General features: G+C 38.1%; 2 long non-coding RNA genes across 2 annotated transcripts; both read right to left on the bottom strand.

Annotated features, from left to right (window-relative positions):
• Window positions 1-696: 696 nt before the first annotated feature.
• On the bottom strand, window positions 697-10,346 carry LOC123983619. The gene is made up of 2 exons (XR_006828237.1): window positions 9,694-10,346; window positions 697-1,109 (listed from the first exon to the last, which is right to left on the bottom strand). It is a non-coding gene; the product is annotated as an uncharacterized LOC123983619 (long non-coding RNA).
• LOC123983625 lies at window positions 7,171-8,734 on the bottom strand. The gene is made up of 2 exons (XR_006828241.1): window positions 8,472-8,734; window positions 7,171-7,445 (listed from the first exon to the last, which is right to left on the bottom strand). It is a non-coding gene; the product is annotated as an uncharacterized LOC123983625 (long non-coding RNA).
• Window positions 10,347-10,809: the final 463 nt, after the last annotated feature.

Raw genomic sequence — 10,809 nt, 5'->3', positions numbered from 1 at the left:
ATATGAGAGGTCAGTGGCCAAAATTAAATAGGGAGTTTAAGAAATGTATCTGGGGATTAAGTGCATGTCTGAGCTCACTTCGAAGAGATTAAACAAGTGCAGCAATAAGCAATTTTTTTCTCTGAAAGGTAGAGTAAAAAGAAATAGTTTAAAAGTTGTAGTGGTCAAATGATCAATCATGAAAGACTCAAGATGTAGTGGCTTATTTTATCTATTTGAAAAAAACATTTGTGACTGAAAATGTGCTTTCTCCAGTCAGAACAAAGGTAGATATCTTCAGAGATACAGCCTCTCCTTTTCAGATGTACTTTCAATGTTGTACAAAGGTTTCAAGCTATAGTATTTTATTCTTTTTTACTAGTAAACCACTTAATTAGATACAATTCTAAGTATTTCTGCAATTTGGCATTTTTATGTTCCTGTATTGCAGTACAACTTCAAGCCCTTTAAGAGCAGCAACTTCTACAGCTTCTACAGCCAAGTGCCATTTGTGCAAAATCTTTCCCATTGAAAGTTCTGATGTTATGTTGATAGTAGTGTAGGTGATTTTAGATTGATGTTTAAATTTCTGAAACATACAAGGAATTTGTCTTATATTGTTTTCAGAGTACAAGCATAAACAAACAGGACAACAAACTCAGATTCAAACTACTGTGTACAGTATGTATGCAAACATAAAAAAAAAAAAAACATTTGTAGACAGCAAAACAACAGTTTAATGTACCTACCATCCATCCAGACCAACTTTTTTATGTGCAGAATAAAGGTTTTCACTGGAAAACAATTACTGCCATTTAATACTGACAAAACAAATTCTTACCATATAAATGTAATTTCTATGAGACAGAGTTGCAATAATGTATGACTACAGTATGTGCTAGAATTTTTTGGCATAATGCTTCACAGCTATACGTGCCAAACTCCTCTTGGTGTATACATACCTGGTTACTAAAAGTGATTCTGATTCTGATCCTAAAAGTGCAGGACTTTGGCATAAGAGACCTGGGTGTGTATCTAGATTCCCATCTGTGGTAAACACTTCCAGCCTTGCGCTTCAGGTCACTGTTGACTTCTTCAGTATTTAACCAAGACCTTGGTGCTTTGAGTGCCTAAACATAACCAAAAGAAAGTGGACATAAATATGTTGTCACTGACCATTTTGCACATATGGCCAGTATCAACATTTTGCAACTTTACAAAATTAACAACATTGCATCATTATGTTGAGAAAAAAAAAATGACATGTTGTAATCCAGGCAGCATGACATTTCTTTCAAAATGTATTTGCTGTTGTAATTAAGAAGTATGTCATTTTTATGAGACAGGGTTGTTGTATCTGGTAGTAAAGTATTACCCTGAAATACTCTGCATAGTGTTTCTTTTATAATTACTGGACTATAAATAGAAATGTTAAAAAGTAAAAAGCTGAAAAACAAACACCAACAAGGAGCTTAATGAAGTAATGGCAGACTTTGTGAAAAGATCAAAAAATGTAGCACATCTTCTGAGGACAGAACAAACTGTCCTCAGAAGATAAACAGTCTTTCAGTGAACCATTAATGTCATGTTCTCTGAAGATGTGCTAAATGTTTTTGATCTTTTGGCAGTGTGCCAGTACTTCATTGAAACAATGTATTCATATGAAAGAAAATAGGCTATATTGCTAAAATTGCATAAAATATTTTAATCATGTCATCAAGTTTAATCAAGTCATACTTTTGTTTTGTATTAAAGGTCCAGTGTGTAATATTTAGGAGGATCTATTGATGCAATATGATGCAATATAATATACATACCTATGTTTTCAGTGGTGTATAAAGACCTTACATAATAAATTATTATGTTTTTATTACCTTAGAATAAGCACATTTTTATCTACATATACCGCAGGTCCCCTTACATAGAAGTCGCCATGTTGCATGTTTCACTAGCCCAAATGGACAGAGTGCTCTACAGAGCATGTTTCGTCACTACGTTGAATACGTGCAAAGAGGAAGGAAGAAGAAGAAGAATGAGGAAGAAGTAGTAGTAGTAGTAGTCATCTGGTTTAATAGAAGAATAATAGAAGTGAAATTTGAACAAATGGATGACCATATGTATTATTTAACGCAAGACCATAGCTTCTCCTACACGCTTGCGAAGGGAGGGGTTGTTGGTTGCAATTTGTAACCCTCACCATTAGATGCCACTTAAACTTACACACTGAACCTTTAACTAACACTAACATCACATGATCACACTGGATAGTCCAATATTGACACTTCTTGAGGTACTGTACTGTGTCGTTAAGGTTGATTAGTTTCTGGGGGCACTGTGAAAAATAACCTTTAGATACTACTAGTGTATGGGCTGTGGTTATTGTAGAGGTCTGTAATCACTTCATGCCTTTAAGCTCTTTTGAATATCTACCTTCTTAACTTCCATCAATGGACTATACAAATAAATTGTTTCCATAATCAGTTTATCTAGTAATAGCTTGAACATAAATAACATACAGTATTACATTACAATGTATTGTTGTTTGTTGCATTGTTTAGCAGTCTGCTATCTTTATGTTGTTTTAAATGTAAGGAAATCCAAACACAAGGATATAAATCTTTCAACACCACAGGCTGGCAAGCATGAAAAAGTGAACAAGATTAAGATATGTGAGTAATTTGCTGCATCAGCTTTATCCCTTTGTTTGTTTGTTTAAATTTCAGCTACCTTGCTCAGTTGCATGTGTTCACGCCTCTCATTTTGTTGGAGCTGCATGGCCACCAGAGGAGGTGCAAGTTGACAAATGAGGGAGGAAGACACAGCATGAGGTCATGGCGAGGTAGCGAGCTGCCTCTCGCTGGGTAAATAAATAAGCCATGGTGCTGTCAGCAGTGCCGAATATTCATCACAATAATAGCCACCTTGGGGTTGGTTAAATGTTCCAAGGAAACATCAAGGTCAGTCTGTGTGCCCTAATTACATTATAAACTTCAGAAAATGTCTGATTTGCGTCTCTATGTGCTGAAAAACACAAGCAGTGGAGGCTTAGTGAGAGAACATGTGGGGGAGAAATTACATCGTTTGAATAATTTATTTATTTTTATCAGCGCATCCTTGAACTTTAATCTCTGTATTAAGTAAATGCAGCAGTTTCCTATGTTTATGTGCACTACATTTTACACAGCATGCCAAAGCAATGAATCCACAGCAAAGGTGTCATTAAAGTTATTGATCATATCCATGCAACATCTTCCCTGGCATTGCACCTTACATAACAAGTGCAAAGAAGGACTCGAGAGAATCTGAGGTCTGGTGGAAATATCTTTCTACCAGACATTCATATTGCTCTTGTCACACAACCTGCTATCATTCAAAGCTTGAATGAACATGTAAAACATCTCCCTTGTGCCAAATTTTCTGTGTCCTTTGCAGCCGCACTCAACAGCCTACTGAGACTCTACTACTGAGAGATAGCTTTCACTTAGACTATTTAAATTAATTTGCAACTCAAGCAGCTATATTATACTAAAGGGATATTACTAACCGAAAGGATTGTCTTGATAATACTGTGGAACACTACACACAATTGTTGTTCACTGTACTGTACTGTATGTGGTCATATCTCTGCAACTTACATCTATCTAGATCCCTTTGTCCTAAGTGATTAATAATGGTTCATATTCCAAATGCATTTAAATGTTTGTTTGGGTGAACATTTCTTATAAAAAATGAATTGAAAGAACAAGAATGAGGTTAATTAAGGTCAAATCTTTTGTTCATGACCCCTTTCGCCTTTCTGGAGTCTGGGGACAGCTACTATTGCAAGGGTGCGTGCTTAAAATCATGAAACAGAAGCATTATGTTCAGAGGAGGAAATAGCCTCACCACTACTGGCCTGAACGAGCTTTCTAGTTTTAAATACCATGATTCCCATCGAGCTGTTCTGCCCAGGTGAAAAAACAACTCAAGTAATTCATCACATTTTTAATAGGTTGAGTTTTAAAGATGGAAATGCAGTGGAGGCCTTGAGTTACAGCAGCAAGGGCAGTTATTAATACATCAAGTAATTAGCATGGTTCCGTAGTGTTATGAATGAAAGTAATTGCATTGGACCTCCTTCCCACCTTGCCTCTCTCTTAAATTTTATAGAAATGGAAATTCCATCCTGACCTTTTAACCTTGTGCATTATTCAGGTGTGCAATATACCCACTATTTCTATCACAATATAGCCCAGGGCCCAGGTTTTTAGCATGTGTTGAAACCTCTGCGAGGCTCTGGAGAGTCGAGCTGGGGATTTATTACCCTTCACACACCCTTTTGGCTTCTTGAAAAATACCTCCCTTTGGATTAAATGTTAAAGACTAAGGCGCTCACATTTTGTAAGGAAACTAAATTAACCCACGTACCCTAAAGCGCTCTTCTTCTACCTCACACTAAAAGCCAAAAAGTACATAAACCATAATGTTAATGTTGATGATACAGATGGAGAGCAGGGGCGCTTTGAAACCACCCACACAAACACACCAACTTCTCATTTACATGAGGCTATGTATTATTATTGTATGCATACAGTTTCCATAATAAATGTACTGTACATATATATAGCAATCACTTCCTAGAGAAATGGTATACAAGTAACATTATATTAGGGTCTGCTTGGCTCTATACTGTATGTATATGTGTAGTAACATGGCACGAATTCCCTTTTCTGATTTCCTTTTATTTGTTATTAAAAAAAAATGCATAATACAATGTCACTGTTATTTTCTGTAAATTCTTTGGGTACCATGCTCTTCAGAAAATAAACTACCATAGTGCTGTTTGTTAGGCTTGAATGACAAATTCTTCTTTTATCTGCCAAGCTCAGTTTTATGTAATGTCAGCTTTGATGTGTAGCCTTTTGTCACCTGCCATGAAGTAGTCATAGGATTCAATTTAAAAAAAAGATACCAAGTGAAGATTCCAACTTGTGTTTACATTAAGTGTTCCTCACCAACTTACTTACATGTATCTCAGGTCTGACAGATGTGTTGAATGCACTTTCTTCTTCATAAAGCACAGATGATTCTTTTAAAACTTTAAATCATACATTGTGTTTATTACATATATGCTTGCTTTCAGAGTTTGTTTTCTTCACCTTTATTGGCACATTGCTGCTACCAACAGCCAATCAGTGGAAAAGCGCAAAACCAGAAAAGAAAGTGCAAGAAAGTCCGCGAAAGGAGGTGGATAGATCAAACTCAGGATTTTCACACACGAGACCAGTGTTCAAGTCCCGTGTGAAACCAAGTCACTGTTGAGTTTTTTAGAGTTTTAAGTTAAATAGTGTTAGGGAAGAGCTGGGTGATTTGAGCCTGTGGGGACGTTGAGCCACCCCTTGTTTCTTGGCAACCATAGACATTTCTGAACAGTCATCCATTTTATTCATCCTGTGATGGAGAGAGGCCCCAGGAATAAGGGATAAGCACATTTAAGATAAAAAAAATCTTACGCATGTGTTAGTGATTTAGCAAGTTACAATATGAGGCTATACTGTTAGCATGACGTTACCCTTAAACTGCTGGAAGACACAAGTTTGTTAAAATGGCAGGGATGGGTTAATTTGAGCCAAAAGACCTTTGTTGAGCCAGCTATTTTACATTGCATCACCGAAATGATGTGACATTATGCATTATAGACTAGAAACCATCCCGTCATGCTTCTATAAATGGAAGACAGACAGGCTTCAACTGTGGATTTGGACAGAGCAGTGGGAGAGGTACAAAAATGGGAGGTCCATACATCAGGTTGCACAGGACATGACGATCAACAGGATGACTTTAAAGCATTACATTGATATGAAACAACTTGGAGACATAGCTGCAATGTTTCACTATCTAAGTGCAATTAAATGTCGGGAACTGGCATTTGAGTTTACATAATAAAATGACATTGATGTTATCGACCCCCAAGTGGCTCAACTTACCCTTCATATGGGGTATGTTGAGTCCACTTTTTTTTGGAAAGCCATAGTTTGAAAACAATTTATTTAAAATCTAAATTAATTATTCCCGGCGATGCACGCCATCCTAAAATACATGTTCATATTTTAGTTGGAGACCTTACTGTCATGTCCTCACTATAAAGACACCTCAAGTAAAAACTGGCTCAACTCACCCCGCTCTCCCCTACTGACTTACATGTCACGAGTTGAATCACGTGATTTACGTTATGTGACTTTACCCAAATCATGATCATTTCGTAAACTTTACCATGTAGTTTTGTTGCCTAAACCTTACCAAATTACGACAGTTTCACAATGTTAACCACATGTTTAACGTCAGGCGACAGCTTCAAAATCATTTTGATGGTACACTTACTTGTAATAGAGTAAATGGCTTCTCTGACATTGCCACTCTGGGCCCGCAGGACCTGCTATTGCTCTATGTAATATTGGAATCCCGGGCAGGAAATCTATAATGACCAGTGAACGCTTTACGGTACCATGGCACACAGCAACACAACTCTTCAGCAAGCAAGCTATAAGAAGAAGAAAAGTATATAATGTACAATGTAAGTTCTTGGGTTGGTGATGGAACAGTGGATAAGACACATGCTTTTGGTGTGAAAGACCTGGGTTCAATTCCCACACATCCACCAATGTGCCCCTAGTTGCTCCAGAGGCGTGTGACCTCTGACATATCTAGCAATTGTAAGTCGCTTTGGATAAAAGCAAAATGAATAAATGTAATGTAATGTAAAAAGCTAGTTATTCTCAGTATGGATGTAATGGCAGAAACTGCAAAGAGAATGAACAAGAAGACTTTGTCGGGGGAAGCAAGGAAGAGAAAAAGAGAGAGTGACCAAGCAAAAGACCAGAGAAAAGTAAAAATATCAGAGCGAAAAAGGATGCACGACCCACGTTTCAAGCAACATTATGCTTCTGCTGGTGCGGGCGAGGAAAACCTACTTGTAATACATTGCTCCATAGCAGTACAAGTGGTCAATATCTGAATAGGAACCTTTTTTACATTTACTTCTGCTGTATATAAAGCTAATATAAGCAGCTATCTTGATGTATAAAATATTAAGGACTTAAATGAGGCATCACTGGCCAAGGCACAAGGTTTACCCTCTCTACAATCAATAAGAAAGACATTTTTTAGGAATGTTAAGATGGAGTTTGTGAGATTCACGTCGACAGCATGACAGCAAATGCTAAGGTTTTATTTTAATCATCCTCTGTAGAAATAACACAATGATCATTAAACTAAAACAATGTACAGTATGTGCAATGCTTTGTTTTTATTTAGATGCATGCATAAAGTGTTTCTTCAGGAAACAAGGGCTGCTATCGTAAAACAGCAAAAGAACAGCATGCAGCTGCCAAACAGGGGGTGAGAAACTGGGGGTGTAATGTTTGCAGCCACAGTAGGGTTTGACTCCAGCAACGCTCTGTTCACGCCTGCAGTTTTGCCAGGGGTGACTTGCAGTTTTATGAGAAAAATAGAAAAACATGTCATTCACAGTACAGACTTCAATGAAATAACTTGATGGGCCGATACAATGTTTGTGCAATCTGTCAAGCCACGACCAAATGCAACTTGTTTAGATTCTGTTTAATAGATTGTATGTTTCTGTGAGATCTGTGATGTTGTCTCAATACTAAGTTGATAATGGCCATGGGCTTTGTTAGGATCTTGAAACATAGCCCAGCCCAGAAATCTTTAAATTTACACCTCATAATTTTATTTATTAATTGTGATGGGCTATATAAATACATGTTATATTATCATTATTATTAATATTAAAACTGATAATAACATAATAATAACGAAGTAATTTTATTCTGGGGGTCTAGGGGTCCTCCCCCACACAATTTTGAGTGTTAAACACTTCATTTCCTGTATTCTGGTGAATATTTCTCTTTTCTGTATCAATTTATGGTGCAAATGTCTTTACTTATGAAAAGGCAAAATCATGGCAGAAGTTGAGAATTCAAAATATAATGGAATATTATGTTGTAAGTCTCTCATTTATTATATATTGCTTCCAAATATGTCTTCATGTGTATCAACTTTTCTCATTTAATATCATCCCTGCTGAGTCAACACACATGTAAGCATGACTGATTGAAGGGACGTCTTTAAATGCGCATGTCGCACCTCTTCATGTCAATAATAACAGAATGAATTTAGATTTAATAGCTCCTGTGTTTCAGTAAGTAAGTAAGTTTTGTTCAAAACTTTCTACACATTCAAAATCTCTCCCACATCTCTGTGTTTTCTGACATTACAAGAATCAAGTCGCAATCTAATGAGAATAAAGTCATGGTATTTTAACAAAATCTACCTGCTCTATATTCTGCTGTGCATTAGCCTATGTTCCTGCTCTTCTGATAGTAGTATGGTATGTAGTAGTAGTAGTATGTGGCTGACAGTTAACCGTTTGTGTTGCAAATATACTGACTGAATGCTGACAGACAACAGTTGTTATAAAATAAAATTATTACCAGGGACATTTCAGTAGTCAGTGACATGTCCTGCTTTTGTCTCTCTTTCTTCTCTCGTGCCCAATCAAAATGCAAGCAATGTTGAGTGACTCCGGCTAAGGCACGTTACGGCTACACCGCAGTTTTGATGCGTCCATAGGTCGGCGTCAAAGTCCACTGGAAGCGTCTCACGTTTCAGCAGTGTGCAGCCTGCTCCACGTTATTGACTTGTTATTAATTGGTCATTTTTGTGCTTCTACTACATTCTTCACTGCTCTATGTGAGCCTGTTTTGTTCCGTCAACTTCAGGCTGCATTCCCACAAGGAGCATTTCAGAATCAGAGCATTTTGCTGACATGTTTAGATTGTGATTTGATAGATTTTGTTGATTTGGTAATAAGTGTTTGCATTTTGTGCTACTATGATTAACTAGGCTATGTACTTAAATGATTTCGTTTTGTGTCTGTTTTAACCAGTGGTGTAGTCTAGTTTTTTCTAGTGAGTATACTGTGTATATTTTTCCGTCCCAGCCTCATACTCACCCGTCCCAGCGTGACATCCCAAGAGCACCACTACACTCACTAGTACATGTAATAGAGAGCATTCTGCAGGACTGCTTAGGCTATGTGTTATGAACAATGAGAGATTTTGAACATTAAACATTTAATTTCCTGCATTCTGGAGACTTTTTCTGCACCAACTTATGGTGGAAATGTCTAATGTTTAGTGTTAATCACCATCTAACTCAGCCAGTTAAGATTAGATGTTATATGAATCTGGTTTTATCAGCTGGCAATTTTCAATGCACATTTCAGAGTGCAAGTTGCAACTATAATGGAAAGCTGAGGCTTTTCAGTAACAGTAATAACAATGAAGCCCTATGTGCAGTTCTATCACCAACACTCATTCATTACAGAATATTATAAACAGTGAGGACACAAAAAGGAGTCCACATCCTCTCAAGCACACAAATCTTCCAAAACACATTGTCAAACTTAGGTAGTGTACTGTATCAGCTTAAATGCAAGAGCAAGCATCCAGGAGCTGCTACTTTTACTACTGTACACACACACACACACACACACACACACACACACACACACACACAGTATCCCGCATTCATTGATCCACCACATTAACGTTAATTAGTTCTAGATGCAATTCAATAGACCGAGAATGCTGTTACAGTTCTGTTAATGATAGTGTTAATGATAACATACGCCTATATGCTATTTTCACTCACCAGGTAACGTTAGGATAGCATCAGCCTCATCTGGCTCGTTTTCTGTGTTTCAGTGACTTTAACGTTCGTGTCATCTGCTGCAGCTGCAGTGTCACCCGGAGCGGCAGCAGCTTCAGCTGCAGGCTTACGAAAACACCAAAAGAGTGTAGTTTGAGTTTGCTCGCATTTCACATCTCCTTCAGCAACCTGATCTCACAGAAATACGTGAAAACGTGCGCCGCGTGACCGCCACGCAGCTAGTGTTGTTGTTTGGTAGGTGACGTCAGATCCCGGTCACAGGCCACGGAAGCCCCAAACGTCAGTTCAGAGCTTCGCAACACAAGCGGGGTGAATTTATGAGTGAACGTGTGAAAGTTCTGTCACAAAACGATGTTGTGGTTATACTGAAATCTTTGACCGTTCCTAGTGGGTATACGGCGTATACCTGCGTATCACGTAGACTACACCACTGGTTTTAACCGTGTTTAGTGTTGTTTTACGATCGGTAGTCTCCACAGGGTGTTTTATTTGGAAAATTGACCGGATTCTCTATGCCGTTCTGTGTCTGACTTCCTACCTGGTTCGATCTCCTCTGTGCTGCTTGACGCGGCTTGCAGCTAAAATAGACCTGCTACTTATTCTCTGCGGCGCGGAGCGCAGATCTGCTTCTTGGACGCGCTGCGTCTGGTGGACTGGTGGCCGTGATTAGCTCCGGCAACCGCAGCGCAACCACAGCACAGCCGTAACGCGCCGTAGGCGGAGTCAGTGGATTTTAGGGGTAACGTTCGATCTGCTGCTTGGACAGAGGACCTAATGATATATTTTCAAGGGCTTGAATGCATAATCAGAATGATAGACAAATAAATCCGGGGTATTTGTTTAAATTATTATTCTTATTTTTGTATTTTAAAATTTGTTTTTGAAATCCAGGGCTTTTCAAAAAACTTTCGGGGCTATAGCCCAGGCCGGACGCCTATGCTGATGGTTTTAATGAACGAATAAAACATCTCACGGCATGTGTGCTCCTGTGTTTTATTGTGGTTTTCCCTCTTTGGTTACTCAAAAAAGGCAGTTTGGGGAGCAGCTATATTTACCGTATTTCTCATGTTTTGAAGTTATTGGTACACAAGCCTAGGG

This window comes from Micropterus dolomieu, linkage group LG02, assembly GCF_021292245.1.
Source record: "Micropterus dolomieu isolate WLL.071019.BEF.003 ecotype Adirondacks linkage group LG02, ASM2129224v1, whole genome shotgun sequence".
NCBI classification, from domain to species: Eukaryota; Metazoa; Chordata; class Actinopteri; order Centrarchiformes; family Centrarchidae; genus Micropterus; species Micropterus dolomieu.
Note: the sequence above shows the minus strand (reverse complement) of the source record. Positions and strands in the feature narration are given on the sequence as shown.